The sequence below is a fragment of the Rutidosis leptorrhynchoides genome, chromosome 3, assembly GCF_046630445.1.
Source record: "Rutidosis leptorrhynchoides isolate AG116_Rl617_1_P2 chromosome 3, CSIRO_AGI_Rlap_v1, whole genome shotgun sequence".
Lineage (NCBI taxonomy): Eukaryota > Viridiplantae > Streptophyta > Magnoliopsida > Asterales > Asteraceae > Rutidosis > Rutidosis leptorrhynchoides.
Genome location: NC_092335.1, coordinates 239,188,591 through 239,208,792, shown reverse-complemented (window position 1 = coordinate 239,208,792; position 20,202 = coordinate 239,188,591). Strand labels below are relative to the sequence as shown.

Sequence of the window (20,202 nt, the reverse complement as noted above, 5' to 3'; positions counted from 1 at the left end):
GCCCCAATAACAATGTAATCGACCTATTGTCTTCTGGTAGAAAGGATGTTTGTACTCAGCCGACAACTGTGGCAGGAAGCACATGACTCCCCTTTCTTTCTTCGGTAGCTAATTGTGAGAACACCCATTTGTACATCCAAATTGATTAAACAAATAGAATTTTGGGTTCCCAGGCGTTGATAAAGCATTAACCATGAACTGCGCATGGGTTAATCTTCTGCATTCCATTGTTGTCTTGTAAGGTCACTTGTTCAACTTCGTCTTCGATGTTAGTTGAAAAATACAATTTAATGTACACAACACAGGAAACCATCATGCTTGTAATGGAGCATGATTTGTCTAAGTGTTATGTACTGCTCCAGCCTGTGCTGGTTCTTCTGATACTGATCCTTCACTTGATCTTCTTGTTGTTTCAGCATACATCCTATGCTAGTCATGAAGTAACTTTGAATCTTGAACTATCTTGTACTGATAGTGAAGGCAGCACACCAAAACACATACGGTTCAGAGTTTAGGATTTAAGGTTTAGGATTTAGGGTTTTGGAATTAGGGACTAAACCCAAAACACTAAACCCTAAACTCTAAATCTGACTAAATTTTGAAAAAAAAAAACTTCAAACAAGATGAAAAAACGATGAAAAGAAATCTCTAACTAAAACATCACTTGCTATCATTTATTTTTTCGCGAGTTTTCAGCCAAAATAATAATATTGATCACAAAGTGTCTTTTTAAAGGTTCATATTTTCATGTGATTTTAATGTTTGAAAAAAAAATTCAAAAAAAAAAGAATAAAATTACTTCCCCTCAAAAAAGTGTTTTCCTCTTAATGATGACTTCCCCCGTCTCACAATAAGTGTCATGTTTTAACTTTTCAAAATCTTTAATTTTCATTTTTGACCCCAGAATTTTTTATTTGTGTTATATAATAATTGATATACCAATAAAAAGTACATTTAAAACTCCGTCCACTCATAATTTTCATTAGATATTATATAACACAAACAGATATATTTAAGGTCAAAGTGGTGAAACAAAAATTTTGAAAAGTCAAAACATGACATTTATTATGGGATGCCATTTTCTCATATGATTTTCATCATATAACACTAATATATATATATATATATATATATATATATATATATATATATATATATATATATATATATATATATATATATATATATATATATATATATATATATATATAATCCTCTCATGAAAACTACCAAATGTCACAATCTAAAATTTTCTAAATTATAGGAGTAATTATCTAAATTATTTATAAAGTACCATAATATGACACATATAATAAATGTGTTTCTGTTTCATAAAATAGTTATAACAGGTCGTACACGATTAAAAATATATATAAAATACATTTTTAATATATATATATATATATATATATATATATATATATATATATATATATATATATATATATATATATATATCATGATTCAATTTTCCATAGAACTTAATATGGTATTTTTTTTGTTTATCGTTTTCATTTAAAAAATTTACAATACTCTGTTATATGAAATGTGTTTTTTGAAGTATATTCATCGACTAAAGTGAATAGAAATAGGATCATACTTATTCATTATAATGTTTTCTATAATTTTCTTAATTTATGTGTAGATTATAATTATATATGACTTAATTATATACGAAGTAATAATCTAAATTTATATATTTATAATATTCCTCCTAATATTTATAAGATTTATATTTCAGTAATAAAAAATTAATAATTATATCTTCAATAGTAAAAATTAAATTGTTACCTGAACGACAAGAAGTGTAAGCGAGTAGTTAATGTGATACTGAAATAGGTAAATTCTTACTTGAAGGACGGGCTTAAAGCAAATATTAATATTTACTTGAAGGCGCGTTCAAAGCAAATGTAACCTATGTATAGGTATTATACTTTGTTCGTTTCTAAACAAATACACTACTATAATTTCTGCTTTGTTTTAGATTATTGTGACTATGGCTTATGTTTGTATGTCAAATTAATATTTTACACGCGCACAAGACATTATATTCATTTATTTATTAGTGTTCTTATAATTGATTATTTATTAATTCTTACTTTGTCGTGTAGTGCACCGGCTCATAAAATTAATAATATCTATAAATAAAAGCAACAAGGGCACGAACGTTACTTTGATCGATTTGAATTAAAACTTTATAAATTTTGAGCTAACGACACAAAAAAACGTACTTGGAGACTTGGAGTCTAGTTAGCATCTTGGCCAATTTCCTTAGTTGTTGCAAGTAAGAAAAATATACTCCGTATCTCTTTAATCGTACATAAGTACTTGAAATACTATATTACGGAGTACCATTATACTTTTGACCAAATAGTACTCTTATCATTACTAGTAACCAATTGTGTTGACTTTAGTAAGTTTAAAAAAAAAAGTACGTGTTGGTGATCATGTCGTATTGAAAAGGAAATAAGAAAGCTTTTCTTGGTCATAATAAATTATTTATATGCCATAAAAAAGGTACGTAATTTGTTATAGTTTGAGATTGGTACAAATCAAATATATATGAGTAGTAGCTAGTACTTAGTTTGTACTTTATTCCTTAATCTTTAATGTTTGTTCTTTCATCGGATGATTCCTTATTTTCTTTACTTGAAAAATGGACACGTAGTTTAATTAAGAAATTCATTAAAAAAGGTCCATTTTAATTTTAATGATGTAGAAAAGCTGTGCGTTACTACAACGTTATTACAGGCTAGTTATGATCCTAACCCCTATTGACCATACTAAATGCTTGAATCTGATTGGTCGATGTACTGTTCATGTTGTGTGGCTTTATATATATATATATGGGCAGGATTAATGGAGAAGTAACCAATTGGGGGGAAGCGGGGGGAAGCAAATTTTTTTTTTTGTTTTTTTTTTGGATTTTTTTTTCCCGGCATCAAGATTACACGAAAATATGAACATTTAGAAGAGACACTTCGTGATGAATGTTATTATTTAGGCGGAAAAACGATCGACAAAAATAACATTCAAGATAATATTGTTCGTATCACGAACGTTTTTTTTCTTTTCATGTTTTGTGAAGTAAAATTTAGCCCGATTTAGAGTTTAGGGTTTAGGGTTTAGGGTTTAGTGTTTTGGGTTTATGGAAACTCTAAACCGTTCGTGTTAAAAACTCAATCTAAATCCTAAATCTAAACCCTAAATCTAAACCCTAAACCCTAAATTTCTAAACCCTAATATCTAAACTCTATAAACCCTAATATCTAAACCCTAATATCTAAACCCCAATAGCTAAAACCTCAACATACGCTCGAAAAACACGATAATTGTTATATATTACTTCTTCGAGCGTTTTCCCACCAAAATAAAAATATTTATCACAAAGTGTCTCTACTAAATGTTCATATTTTCATCTCATCTATAATGTTCGTGAACAAAGTTTTTTCAAAAAACGAAAAAAAAAAGTTTTTGCTTCCCCCCGCTTCCCCCCGATTGGTTACTTCCCTCTTGATCCTACCACTATATATATATATATATATATATATATATATATATATATATATATATATATATATATATATATATATATATATATATATATATTACATTTAATATTCAATTAAAAAAAACACAAGGACGTGCGGTTTTCTTTTTCACCCATACCTCAGACACACCCATGGACATCACCACCATTCTCTTCACTCCATACCCACCTTCTCTTCATTTCTTTTAATTCCCAGCAATTCCACAAATCCAGCACTATATTTCTCTCATCCGTTGACACCCATCACCGTCACCCTCCATCGACTACTTCGAGCGGCTTCAATTTCTTCGTCGGAATGAAACTCATCGCAATATTCAGCTCAGGGGATTTAACAAAGATATAAATTGCTTCGTTATTTTATAAATATGTTCTCATAATTTTAGAGGTATTAATTCGTTTCTTTTTGTCCTAAAGATCTGAGGTGTAAAGCATGACGAGTTTTGCTCTAATTTTAGGCATCTGAACTTGAAACCTGTACATAGGTTTATATGTAAGCTTACTTGTATTTGTATGCAATAATTTGATCACAAAGGGTTAGTGACAAATTGAAAGGAAGAAGCTTTTGGTTATGCGTTCTATATTTAAAATTTTGTTTTTTTTATCTATTTTTTTTATTTTTTTTTATAAAAATTGATTGATTCACTTGTGTGGCAGTTATTGTTGATTCGATACCAGCAGCACCAGCAACCGCTTCTTCACTCGCTCCTGGATTTCGATTGTGATGACCCGGGAATTTCCTACCAAATTTAAACTTTAATCTATATATGTTTCTGACACGATAAGCAAAATCCTTAATGTTGAGTCTCGAAAGTTTTGAAATCTATATTCATGTAATCAATTACCTTTTGACCATTTCCGACGATTCACGAACAGTTGTGTGTAAATAAATATGTAAATATATTTATTCATATAAATAAATATAAGTGTATATATAATATTGTGAAGTAATAAGATACACTTTAAAAATGAAAAATAATAAATAGAATAATTAAATTAATATAAAAAAATGAATATATAAATAAAGGATATTGTATATATATACATATATATGAATACTATGCATAAGTAAAATTATATATACTGTGATATATATATATATATATATATATATATATATATATATATATATATATATATATATATATATATATATAATTAATAAATAATTAATATAGATTATCATATTTAAATTACAAGTTAAAATATAAGTCGTTATAGTAATATTATGATTACTTTCATTAATATCAGTATTAGTTATATTATTGTACATAAGATATAGACATGAAAATTTAATGCATCTAATAATATTACTACTCTCATTACTATTTTTAGAATAGAAATCTAATATAGATATCAGTGTTATTATTATGTAAAGTACATAAATATGAAATTTGATACAACTGTTCTGTTATATTGTTAGTATCATTATTAATATTATTATTATTAATTGTATTAACATTACTATATAATTATTAATAAATTTAATAAAAATTATCTTTTTTTTTATTAGCATCATTATTAATTATTATTTTAGAATTATGGATATTGTTAATATTACTATTAATTATATAATACTGTTAGTATTCATTTTAATTATTAATATACATATTTAATTATTTATGCAAATTATATAATATAGGATATATAAACTCGCAGTTTGTTTCACATCCTTATCCACCTACAGGTAAATTTTTGTTTCTGTCTAATTACTTGTGGGATCGATCTTAAAGTCCACAAAACAAACAAGTCTGTCAGAATGGCATCTGCTTTATTCTTTTTATATTTTTTTTTCTCTTTTCACTGATTGAACCAGTCGATCCTTCCTCCTATATACATATCGATCACTCAGTTGTTAAAATGATCCATTTAACCTTCCTCCTTTCTTAATAAATTTTTAACAGCAAACATATAACTCTAGCTGCTAAGATAAACAGATTTTTTTTAAACTTGTATGTCTTTGTTCGTATAACTTTTTACCCATAATTCGATTTCGAATATATTTCAAAAATCTAAAATTTCAATCTTGTTAGGAATCATATATGTAAACTTTCTTCAAAATCTCACCTTCCAATTTCTCAAAAGGATTCTGAATTTGTGAGTCAAAGTTCAATTTGAAAAAGTCAACTGATTCGTTCATCGCGAAATTCGCAATTGTTTCAATGTATTCTGTCAAATTGATGATTTGTAAAGATTAAAGGAATGATATGAAACAACTTTGGTGTTGAAACCTCTGCCTAAAACTGTATAAAATTTAAAAGCCGATTTTTTTTCATTTACGTCGAACAGCAAATTGGCTGTTAATCCTGTTATTTTTTTCGTTCAGTCTTGATATTAAATTGGAACTCATAGTGGATTATTGTTTTTAATTTCGTAATTAAATCCAACTTAAAAAAAAATTATATATTGTCTTGTTACCCAACCTCTGGTCGACTAACATGAAGGAGAAGCAAGGGAGAAATACATAAAACGGGTTATAATAATTAAAAGGGAGATATAAAACAGAAAGTTGGCACAGCCCAGCTGGTTAAGAGTGTGTCAAGGAAGGGTGAGGTCTCGGGTTCGATTCCGGTTTGGGACATTCTTTTTATAACAGCTTTAAAAAAAAGGGTATACTCCTCACTTTTAATTCCATTATTATTATTATTATTATTATTATTATTATTATTATTATTATTATTATTATTATTATTATTATTATTATTATTATTATTATTATTATTATTGTTAGTACTAATTATTATTGTTATTTGTATTATTATCATTAGTTATAGTTATTAATATTATCACATGTAATTATAATTATTATTAATGATAATGTTGAAATAAGTATTAGCTATCATTATGATGATTAGGATATTATTATTATTATTATGTATGAATTATTATTAATAGGTAGTATGAATGATATTTATTATTGTTATTACCGTTATTATAAGTAGTAGTTACCAACTATTATTATTATCGTTAACATAACCCTAGTTACAATTATAATTATTATTATTATTGTTATTACTAATAATATTATTATCAAAATAGGTATTAATATTAAATAATATGATTATTAATATTATCTTTATTAATCTCAAGAACTATCATTTTTAAGTAAATAAATATTTTGTACATAAAATATATTTATTATATATATTACACTTATATTAAAACTTAACATAACTATATACATAAAACCTATTAAAATTATTTATATAAACACTTACAAACAACAAATTATCGATTTTTAAATATATTATTAAACAAGTATGTATTTGAATATATTAAAATAACTATAAAAATATCAACTATTTGAATGTACTTACAAATTAAAAATATATGATATTAATATAAAAACAATGTAGTTAATAAATTTATATATTTATTCATTTGAATACAAATATATGTATTAATGAATATACAAATGATATAGGTTCGTGAATCCGAGACCACCCTGCATTGTTCGTTGTTCAATGTCGTCATATGTATTTTTACTACAAAATACAGTACTGTGAGTTTCATTTGCTCCCTTTTTACTCATTACATTTTTGGGCTGAAAATACATGCAAATGCTTTATTAACTATTTTACAATATTTATATGCGTGAGTTTCATTTGCTCCCCTTTTACTCTTTACATTTTTAGGGCTGAGAATACATGCGCAACTTTTTATAACTGTTTTACGAAATAGACACAAGTAATCGAAACTACATTATATGGTTGAATGATCGAAATCGAATATGCCCCTTTATAGTCTGGTAATCTAAGAATTAGGGAACAGACACCCTAATTGACGCGAATCCTAAAGATAGATCTATCGGCCCAACAAGCCCCATTCAAAGTACCGGATGCTTTAGTACTTCGAAATTTATATCATGTCCGAAGGAGGATCCCGGAATGATGGGGATATTCTTATATGTATATTGTGAATGTCGGTTACCAGGTGTTCAATCCATATGAATGATTTTTGTCTCTATGTATGGGACGTATATTTATGAGAAATAGAAATGTGAAATCTTGTGGTCTATTAAATTAATGGAAATGATCGTTTATGATAAACTAATGAACTCGCCAACCTTTTGGTTGACACTTGAAAGCATGTTTATTCTCAGGTACGAAAGAAATCTTCCGCTGTGTGATAGTGCTCCAAATGAACATATATTTAGTAGCAATATCGTTCCAATATGTAAAGTTTTTAAATGTAATTTCCTTATTTTTAGTTGTAATAGTTAAATAAATAAGTGCGAAGACGAAAGACGCAAATCGCTCGAAAATGAAGATTTAAAGACAAAAACAAAGATTTGAAAGACCAAAACGTCCAAAAAGCTCAAATGTACAAGATACAATTAAAAAGGTTCAAATTATTGATGAAGAACGTCTAAAAATGACAAGAGTACAAGTTACAAAATGCAAAGTACACGATATAAAATAGTACGCAAGGACGTTCGAAAATCCGGAACCGGGACATGAGTCAACTCTCAACGCTCGACGCAACGGTGTAAAAATTACGAGTCAACTATGCACAAGAATAAAATATAATATTTAAATAATTCATAATAAGAATAATATTAAATAATAAAAAGTTGTTAATTGAGCATAGTTCAGGGGTCGTAAATAAAAATTTCAATTCTAATTTCGCCTATAAAAGGCTATGTATTACGTAAAATTAAAGACACATTTTTCGATCCTAAATCTATCTTTCTATTTCTATATCTTTCCCCTTAATATCAAATATCAATATCTATATTCTATATCTCTATCATAATGTTAACTTAATAAGATATAACAATAATCTTAATTTTAATTTTAAATTATGATAATAATAAGATTTATGATAGAGATCGTTTGAGTGTGTAAGTCGAAATTCTGTCCGTGTAACGCTACGCTATTTTTAATCATTGTAAGTTATGTTCAACCTTTTTATATTAATGTCTCGTAGCTAAGTTATTATTATGCTTATTTAAAACGAAGTAATCATGATGTTGGGCTAATTACTAAAATTGGGTAATTGGGCTTTGTACCATAATTAAGGTTTGGGCAAAAGACCGACACTTGTGGAAATTGGACTATTGACTATTAATAGATGGGGGTATTGTCTAATTGAGTGACAACTCATTGGAGTCTGTCGAACCTATCTTCAAATTAATTATCCTAATAATTAATAATGATTATGGTTGTCCTATTTAGTGACGTTCATATGGAATCTATTATAATCATTTAATTAATTATTCGGGTTGGGTAATTGATTATTCAAACTGATCAAGTGGGTAAATTAATATTCATATCTAATCAAAACAGGGGTAGATTACATACAGTGATAACTGGTGTAATTGTTGACAGAAGTGATAACTGCGTCACAGTTTAAATCCTTAATTAGTTGGAATATTTGACTTCGGGTATAAGGGTAATTTGATGAGGACACTCGCACTTTATATTTATGACCGATGGACTATTATGGATAAAAACCAGATAGGTATCAAATAAACCATGACAAAGGACAATTAACCCGAGTAACAATTAATTAAAATCAAAACGTCAAACATCATGATTACGGAAGTTTAAATAAGCATAATCCTTTTATTTCATATTCTATCGCAATTTTATTTATTGTTATTTTATTTATCGTCATTTATTTATTTTACGCACTTTAATTATTGTCATTTATCTTTACGCTTAAAAATATAAAATCGACAAACCGGTCATTAAACGGTAAAAACCCCCCTTTTATAATAATATTACTACTTATATATATATATTTATATAAATATAGTTTTATAAAAATATAGTACGTAATCACTAGCTCCTTGTGGAACGAACCGGACTTACTAAAAACTACACTACTCTACGATTAGGTACACTGCCTATAGTGTTGTAGCAAGGTTTAGGTATATCCCATCCGTAAATTAATAAAACTTGTGTCATATTTTGTAGTATTTCCTAGTAAAAATAATACTATTTCGTACCCTCACGCTACATCATCAAGTTTTTGGCGCCGCTGCCGGGGAGCGCTAAAACGCTATATTTTTAATTATAATAATATTGAAATAAAATATAATAATATAATAATATTGAAATAGAATATAATAATATAATAATATTGAAATAGAATATAATAATATAATAATATTTTAGAATCAAAATTTGATACGTAAAATTTTAAAAAGTCGTATTTATTAAATACTTCAGGGGTATATTATGTAACTTGTAATTAATAATTTCTATCATATCGCTTTCATGTGAATAGTAAATTAATTAATTTCTTTTCATTTACTATTCATGAATAGTAAATGAATTAAAAAAAAAAACGTAAAAAAAAAAAAAAACGTAAAAAAAAAAATTATTATTAAAAAAAATATATATTTTTTTAAGATTTTGTCTATAAAAAAAATGTTTTTTTTAGTTTTATTACCTTTAGATTTTTAGACTATAGTCGCAACTTTTAGTATTAAGTTTAGTTTTGCCATAGTTATTTTTACTTCTAGAATTTTTAGGCTTTGCCGTAAAATCCCTTAAGTGCTTATTCCTTAGACTAAGTTTTAGGTGCTTTAGAATTTTACGACGCCGTATTTCGCACTACTTTCTTATTTTTATTTTTCGACGCCTATTTTTCGACCTTTTTATTTTTCGACACTTTTCGACGCGCAATCTTTTTCTCTCTTATTTCTCGCCATTCTAGTTTTTAGGACTTAGAATTTTTTCTACTTCTTCTCTAAATTTCTTAAAATTACGAAAATTTATTTTAAGTGGTTAAATTGATAGACATCAAAATTTTCTGGTTCGTAGTAATAGTTGGATTTGTACGTGGACCGGGTTATTGGAGCCAAACCGTACTCAATTATATTGAGACCAAACGAATCCTGCCCCTCTGCTGCATCTTTTGGCTATTCGAAACGTGGGCAAAATCAGAAAAGTCTATTAATTGGATAACTTATTATAATTTTTCTTTCCTTTTTAAAAACTAATAGGATATTCAGTGAATGCACCGAGCAAGACGTTCGCCGCCGGTCATACGTTCACCACCTGTAACTCGATCAAGACATCTAGCAAATATTGTCGCCGTTGATTTTTCTTTAGAATCGTCATCTAGTCGAACAAGAACTCCAACTCAAATTTCCGATAATCCATCTTTTGAACCCGACTTCACAATTAAGAACCCGGAGCATATTCAAGGACAATTCCAAGATCTTGAACCACTAATTATTCCTCCTGAGCCACAAACCATTAAATCAGAATCCTCTAGTGATTCGTATTCAACAAATTCAATTATGGAAGTAACGGAACCTCTAAGTATGGAAGATCGAATGAGAGCCACACGCACGGGCCAAGGTCACGCCATTATTAAGCCAGAAGTTAATGCGCCAGATTATGAAATCAAAGGACAAATTCTACACATGGTAACTAACCAATGCCAATTCAGTGGTGCACCGAATGAAGATCCTAACGAACACCTTCGTACGTTTAAAAGAATTTGTACACTATTCAAAATCCGAGAAGTGGAAGATGAGCAGATCTATCTCATGTTGTTTCCCTGGACTTTAAAGGGAGAAGCCAAAGATTGGTTAGAATCGTTACCTGAAGGGGCGATTGACACATGGGATGTTTTAGTTGAAAATTTTCTTAAACAATTCTTTCCGGCATCTAAAGCCGTGAGACTTCAAGGAGAAATTGTTACGTTCGCGCAAAATCCAAATGAAACATTATATGAGGCGTGGACAAGATTCGGAAGGATGTTGAGAGGATGTCCTCAACACGATTTAGACACTTACCAAATAGTACAAATATTCTACCAAGGTGTCAACGTTACTACACGAAAAGACATCGACATAACAGCTGGTGGTTCCATTATGAAGAAAACCGCAACTGAAGCTTACAAAATTATTGATAACACAGCCTCCTACTCGCATGAGTGGCACCAAGAAAAAGATATTTTTCGTTCATCTAAAGTGGCTAGAGCCGATTCTAGCCATGACTTTGATTCCGTTTCAGCAAAAATAGATGCTTTCGAAAGACGAATGGAAAAGATGAATAAAGATATTCACGCAATACGAATCAGTTGTGAGCTATGCGGTGGACCACACTTATTGAAAGATTGTCACATTGAACCAACATTGGAACAACGAGAGAATGTTTCCTATATGAACCAAAGGCCTGGAAATAATTATCAAAATAATTATCAACCGCCAAAGCTAAACTTCAATCGAAATCAAAACATTCTTTACAATCCAAAAGGACCCGAAAATAACTGGTATAACCAACAAGGTCCGAATAACCAACCAACTCAAAACAACACTTTCAATCAACAAAGACCTGGCTTATATAAACCACAACAACAAACCGAAGAGAAAAAGTCAAATATGGAAGACGTGGTATTCAAGCTAGTTGAATCTCAAACACAATTTATTGAAACTCAAACCCAAACGAACGAGAGATTTGATCAGTCATTAAGAACTCAACAAGCTTCCATTTTGAATCTAGAAAAACACGTAGGTACTCTTGCTAGCATGATGAGTGAGAGGGAACAAGGAAAGCTACCGAGTAATACTGAAGTAAATCCTCGGAATGAGAATGTTAATATGGTTTCAACGAATTCTGAAAAACCAGCACCAGAAGATGGGAAGGTTTTAGATGAGAGTAACAATGAAGAAGTTACACCACCACCACCCGAGTATGTAAAGCCAGTGGTGGCACCATACAAACCACCCATCCCGTTTCCAAGAAAAGGAGTTGAGTATGAGCAAGTGATAGGTAATAAAGATTGTGATACCTCTGGAAAGAAGAAGAAGAAAAAGAATAAGAAAGTGCAAGAAACAAAAGCCGTAAATATAAACCCAGTGAAGACAGTTCCACCAAAACCTCCACCTAGGGTAGGTGATCCGGGTGAATTTATTGTTCCTTGTCTACTTAGTGATTGTGTCATGTATGATGCACTAGCAGATTTAGGTGCAAGTGTAAGTGTTATGCCTCTTTCCTTATATAAGAGATTAGGTGTAGGTAAGTTAAGTCCAATGGATATGAGTGTTCGACTCTTTGATCAAACCATTAAGCACCCAGTTGGAATTGCTAACAACCTACCCGTTCAAGTAGGCAATTTAACCTTTCTAGTCGAATTTATTGTCATTGACATAGAAGAGGACCCAAACATTCCTCTAATTTTAGGTCGGCCATTCTTAGCGTCCACCAAGGCGTTATTTGATGTAGGAAATGGAAGAATGACACTTAAAAGTGGTGACAAATCGATCACCTTTATGATTCGAAAGTCTAAATCTCCACCAGCCAAAACCGTTGAACCAGTAAAAACAATTGGTAAGAACCATGTGCTTTTACCAACTCCAACGGTAATACTTAGCAATAATGAAACGCCTAAGTGTGGGGAAAATGAAGTAACACCTAATGATGACATGATAACAAAGAACCCCGTTGTTGATACGAAATTAAATGATCCCGTTATTAATAGTTCAATGAAGAAACTTATTAAACGGATTCGCGATGCTAGAACCAAGGGGAACTTTAAGTTATGTAACCGGTTAGTATCCAATCTATCACCTAAAGAAAAGGAGAAACTAGTTGAAATTGTGGATATTACACAGGAATCCGACCAATGGCTTAAAGAAAAAGTCACGGATATGCAAGTTGATTATGGACCAAGAGAAATTAACGATGAAGTTAATCACAATTTTGACACCACGGCTACCTAAGTGTGGGGAGATTCAAATGTTCTAAAAAGAAAATGCTGTTTGGAGTTAGTTGTTCTGTTCTCGTGTAGTTCCGAGAATGGAATTCGATTGGTCTTTTCCGCTAGCAGACACTAAAGAATTAGTTTTCTCCCCCATTCTGATTTTTTTTTTATTTTGTAGGTTTTATATGAAATTAATATGCTTTTTAAATTTAAGTTTTGTGTGAATTTAAAAACAAAATTTACTTTATTTCATTAAGTAAAAAAATGATTTCTAAAATTCGTCGTGAGTTGAAGATTAGGTAGTTGAACCGAAATTACTTTACCCGAGGGCGGGGCGACAAATTTTGTTATCATTATTTTTAATTTAATTGATTTAAAGTATGCCAAAAAAAAAATATTATATTTTATAAATTTTTGAACGTGGGGTAATATACCCAACTTCAAAATTATGTATGTTTGTATTTTATGTTATATACAAAATAGGGTAAAATAACGCACTTTCAAAGACTGTCATTAAGTTCAGAAAAAGGTACTAATTTTGACGACAAGAAACAAAATATCAAATGTGAAATAACAACAATATGTTTGCAAACTCGGTATTTTTAATCATTTTTCTACACTAATCACCCTCATGAATTTAAATCTTTACTGATTTCTTGCAAATGAGGGCATTGCAAGATCTCAAGTGTGGGGAAGGGTTATAAATTCTCTCTGGTTTGCACTTAGTTTATTTGCCAAATTTTGTGAAAATTTGAAAAATTTTCAACTAAATGAATTTAAAATCATGTTTATACATATTTATGAACGGTGAAAACTAGGTGATAATACCGAAATTATCGTTACCTCGAAAAGGACATAAATTGAGAAACAACCCAAAACGCTTGAATTCATTTAAAATGGGATAGAAGAGAATAAAAAGGCAAAGAAAAGAATAAATAAAAGCTAAGTGTGGGGAGAATGTACCAAGTTATTCAATTAAAAACTATCTATCACATTTTTGTATAAGAATTATTGCAGGTACTTTTGCTTTGGACGATACTAATCAGTTTTACCCGGTTTACTGTAATATATTTTAAAGAAAGATGGATCTACACGATGAATCAATTCTATCATTAAAAGGAAGTAAAGTCTTCCGAAAAAGACACGCGCTTCTTGATTTACGTCATGAAGTTATCGTCCAGACCAGCTGTAGGTTGACGAAAAATCTAGAAAAGTCATCACTAAAATCAGCAGGAAATCCACGGACCTCAGCATCAAACAGGGTTACCAAGTGGTCAGATTTATCCTAACCATGAGAAGGATTTATCTCGTACAATGGGGAGGCACCGTGCAAATTAGCTTGATAAGACTAATGAATCAGATCCCCAGAAAAGGATAATCTCCTTAAAGATTAAAAATCAGCTTTTAAGACTGATAATACTCAATCCTAGAGATTGACCTTAAAGATTGAGAATTCAAACTCATGGAATTCAATGATATCTAAACTCGAGCTTGAACGAGAAAATATTTTGATCAAAATTAAAACCGATTTGTTTTCTGAAAACCTATTTTCAATGCGTTCATTACCATTGAACGTAAAATCCTAGGAATTCACCTGGAATTCATTAGGTCACCTGAACCAAATCGGGTGTCAACCGTAAGAACGGTGGTTGCATAGCATGGTCAAAGACAGGACCTTGTGCCAGATCGAAAAATCATAGGATGATCTTTACTATTGCTCCTACAAAGGATAGTACTAGCATCCGACACGTTTATAGACCATAATCAAAAGCATGTCACGGGACATTGCCTTAACAGTTGCTTGTTCATCGCTTTCCTTTACAACCGGACGGTAGTTTGCCGAAAGGTAATATACGGGACAAGTAAACTGGACGTGTTGCTTTCCTAATACAAGGTTAGCAAGTGGGTAACACAAAACCACAAGTGTTGAGCTAAAATTTTCAAATCTGAAACCCACACAACCCACAAAAATATTTTGCAAACACCGGTGAAGGGTTATTCCAGAAAACTTATCTAGGAGTGGTCAGATTTATCCTAACCATGAGAAGGATTTATCTCGTACAATGGGGAGGCACCGTGCAAATTAGCTTGATAAGACTAATGAATCAGATCCCCAGAAAAGGATAATCTCCTTAAAGATTAAAAATCAGCTTTTAAGACTGATAATACTCAATCCTAGAGATTGACCTTAAAGATTGAGAATTCAAACTCATGGAATTCAATGATATCTAAACTCGAGCTTGAACGAGAAAATATTTTGATCAAAATTAAAACCGATTTGTTTTCTGAAAACCTATTTTCAATGCGTTCATTACCATTGAACGTAAAATCCTAGGAATTCACCTGGAATTCATTAGGTCACCTGAACCAAATCGGGTGTCAACCGTAAGAACGGTGGTTGCATAGCATGGTCAAAGACAGGACCTTGTGCCAGATCAAAAAATCATAGGATGATCTTTACTATTGCTCCTACAAAGGATAGTACTAGCATCCGACACGTTTATAGACCATAATCAAAAGCATGTCACGGGACATTGCCTTAACAGTTGCTTGTTCATCGCTTTCCTTTACAACCGGACGGTAGTTTGCCGAAAGGTAATATACGGGACAAGTAAACTGGACGTGTTGCTTTCCTAATACAAGGTTAGCAAGTGGGTAACACAAAACCACAAGTGTTGAGCTAAAATTTTCAAATCTGAAACCCACACAACCCACAAAAATATTTTGCAAACACCGGTGAAGGGTTATTCCGGAAAACTTATCTAGGGTAAAAGCTAGATTAAATTTTCAAAAAGATCAAATGTTTTCATAAAGATCCAATTTCCTTAAGGATCTACATTTTAATAGTCATGTGGGACTGTAAACCACCTTTCAAATGTGCACTTTGCTTTGGAAACCGAAAGTAAATCGGCTATTTGATTGCAAGTGTCGTTGACCTAAACCCGAGGTAACTGTGGATGACACACCCACCTTTAACCATCATTACTGTCATTGTTTATACCGCTATATCAAAATCACTGATGTACAAAGTGTGATGAATAAAAAAGTGATTCATGTATGTTTTTATTTCAAGTTCTGTATTGCTTGAGGACAAGCAACGCTCAAGTGTGGGGATATTTGATAGTGCTCCAAATGAACATATATTTAGTAGCAATATCGTTCCAATATGTAAAGTTTTTAAATGTAATTTCCTTATTTTTAGTTGTAATAGTTAAATAAATAAGTGCGAAGACGAAAGACGCAAATCGCTCGAAAATGAAGATTTAAAGACAAAAACAAAGATTTGAAAGACCAAAACGTCCAAAAAGCTCAAATGTACAAGATACAATTAAAAAGGTTCAAATTATTGATGAAGAACGTCTAAAAATGACAAGAGTACAAGTTACAAAACGCAAAGTACACGATATAAAATAGTACCCAAGGACGTTCGAAAATTCGGAACCGGGACATGAGTCAACTCTCAACGCTCGACGCAACGGTGTAAAAATTACGAGTCAACTATGCACAAGAATAAAATATAATATTTAAATAATTCATAATAAGAATAATATTAAATAATAAAAAGTTGTTAATTGAGCATAGTTCAGGGGTCGTAAATGAAAATTTCAATTCTAATTTCGCCTATAAAAGGCTATGTATTACGAAAAATTAAAGACACATTTTTCGATCCTAAATCTATCTTTCTATTTCTATATCTTTCCCCTTAATATCAAATATCAATATCTATATTCTATATCTCTATCATAATGTTAACTTAATAAGATATAACAATAATCTTAATTTTAATTTTAAATTATGATAATAATAATAAGATTTATGATAGAGATCGTTTGAGTGTGTAAGTCGAAATTCTGTCCGTGTAACGCTACGCTATTTTTAATCATTGTAAGTTATGTTCAACCTTTTTATATTAATGTCTCGTAGCTAAGTTATTATTATACTTATTTAAAACGAAGTAATCATGATGTTGGGCTAATTACTAAAATTGGGTAATTGGGCTTTGTACCATAATTAAGGTTTGGGCAAAAGACCGACACTTGTGGAAATTGGACTATTGACTATTAATAGATGGGGGGTATTGTCTAATTGAGTGACAACTCATTGGAGTCTGTCGAACCTATCTTCAAATTAATTATCCTAATAATTAATAATGATTATGGTTGTCCTATTTGGTGACGTTCATATGGAATCTATTATAATCATTTAATTAATTATTCGGGTTGGGTAATTGATTATTCAAACTGATCAAGTGGATAAATTAATATTCATATCTAATCAAAACAGGGGTAGATTACATACAGTGATAACTGGTGTAATTGTTGACAGAAGTGATAACTGCGTCACAGTTTAAATCCTTAATTAGTTGGAATATTTGACTTCGGGTATAAGGGTAATTTGACGAGGACACTCGCACTTTATATTTATGACCGATGGACTATTATGGATAAAAACCAGATAGGTATCAAATAAACCATGACAAAGGACAATTAACCCGAGTAACAATTAATTAAAATCAAAACGTCAAACATCATGATTACGGAAGTTTAAATAAGCATAATCCTTTTATTTCATATTCTATCGCAATTTTATTTATTGTTATTTTATTTATCGTCATTTATTTATTTTACGCACTTTAATTATTGTCATTTATCTTTACGCTTAAAAATATAAAATCGACAAACCGGTCATTAAACGGTAAAAACCCCCCTTTTATAATAATATTACTACTTATATATATATATTTATATAAATATAGTTTTATAAAAATATAGTACGTAATCACTAGCTCCCTGTGGAACGAACCGGACTTACTAAAAACTACACTACTCTACGATTAGGTACACTGCCTATAGTGTTGTAGCAAGGTTTAGGTATATCCCATCCGTAAATTAATAAAACTTGTGTCATATTTTGTAGTATTTTCTAGTAAAAATAATACTATTTCGTACCCTCACGCTACATCATCACTGTGCATGTTGATCATTTTAAAGATATTACTTGGAGTCATTCATGACATATTTCAAAAGACGTTGCATTCGAGTCGTTGAGTTCATCAAGATTATTATTAAGTCAATTATAGTTGGATATTTTATGAAATGGTATGCGTGTCGTCAACGTTCGATGTAAAGCAAGTTTGTCTTTTAAAAATGAATGCAATGTTTGTAAAATGTATCATATAGAGGTCAAGTACCTCGCGATGTAATCAACTATTATGAATCGTTTGTAATCGATATGGACTTCGTCCAGATGGATTAGGACGGGTCTCTACATCGATTTCATCCTACAGATAAAGAACTTGTATGATATTACTTAAGGAGTAAGATTTGTGGTAAACCATTTCGAATTGACGCTATTTCAGATGTCGAAGTCTATAAAGTGGAACCTTGGGATCTACCAAGCTAGTCCAGTTTATTTTATTTTAAAGCGAGGTTTCATTTAAATGTTTGCGGTTGTAATTTTAATTTTTCATTTGATTAATCATTTTGTTTTGACATAATATGATAATGATATTAGAATAATAATTCTGATGAATCTTTGCAATGATCTGGAGGATATTCGCAAGACTGATGTGAATATGAGTTTAGTACTTTTCAATTTTATCAAATCTTGTTAAAATAGAGCATTTGTGTTATTTATAAACATACACACATTTGTTATATATAATACTTCTGCTCAACATTTTTTTAATAGATTATGTGAACTGTTTATAATATGATATTTTGTGGTGAATATGAGCTTTGTGAATTTAATGAATCTGTGTTTAATGACTTATCATTTGGTCAATATTGAGGTGCAGATTTATCTAGACTGAAGACAAGAGATTTGGAATGGTACATCTTTAGCGTTTTAGATAAGAAGTATGGGAATGGATCGCGAACAAATCGTGCTACTGATAAAGGGTATTGGAATACCACTGGGAAAGATCGGTCTGTTTACCATAGGTCTAAACTGATTGGCATGAAAAAGACTCTGGTGTATCATAATGGTCGGGCACATAAAGGTGAGAGAACGAATTGGGTCATGCATGAATATAGGCTCATTGATCAGGATATGGAGAAAACTGGAGTTGTCCAGGTAAGTGCATGGTTTACTTTGTATGAAATACATGAAAAATCAGTAACTTTTTTCTGGTTTGGGTTGGCAGGATGCGTTTGTTCTTTGTAGGATCTTCCGGAAAAGCGGTTCTGGAGCGAAAAATGGTGAACAGTATGGGGCACCATTTGTTGTTGAGGAATAAGAGAATGATGAGCTGGCAATGATCCCCAAGCAGGAGTTTGCTGATGAGTTGCTCATTAATGATAATGATGCCTATCTAGATGCAGATGTCCTTGATCAGGTTATAGCCTTTTTTTTCTTTCTGTGGTGTACCTGATCCCAAGATCAGTCGGTATGAAGAAAAAAGGAGTTGACGAGTTCCCGTTCACGATTTTAATGAATCACATTAGTATCTAAAAATGATTAATTGTTGCAATAAAAATATGTTAGGTGCGTTTGAATGCATATGTAGTTTTGAGTTCAAATTGTATGTTGTCCTTTCCTATAACTACAACTATTTTGACGCTTTTTTATCACATTAGTTCTAGCCATTATAGCCTTCTGGCTGTTATAATGTTAAAGTCTTTTTTGGTGTCTATTTGGGTGAGTTCGATCCACTTAACCAATTGAGTGTCAAATTAGGTATTTGTTAACTTAGATATGTCCCATATGTTGTAACAAATAGATTTGCAGGTTTTAGTAATTAAAAATGAGTGTCGGTTATATTTTGGTTGGAGTGTAAGTCTTGACCCATATGGTCGTAATAGTGTCCATTTTGACCCTTTCACATTTTTATTGAAAATTTGAAGTTGTCAACAGATTTATAATCTCATTTTAGAGTTTTAGTGTGATTTTGGGTCACTCGGGTACATTGGATAAAAGTTTGGGTTGTCAACTAATTTTAATAACATTTTGGGTAAAAGTGTTAAATTGACTCTCGGTCCTACTTTGTG

At 30.5% G+C, this 20,202-nt stretch overlaps 1 pseudogene; it reads left to right on the top strand.

Moving 5' to 3' along the window:
• Positions 1-290: 290 nt before the first annotated feature.
• On the top strand, positions 291-19,586 carry LOC139900896 (NAC domain-containing protein 53-like; annotated as a pseudogene).
• Positions 19,587-20,202: the final 616 nt, after the last annotated feature.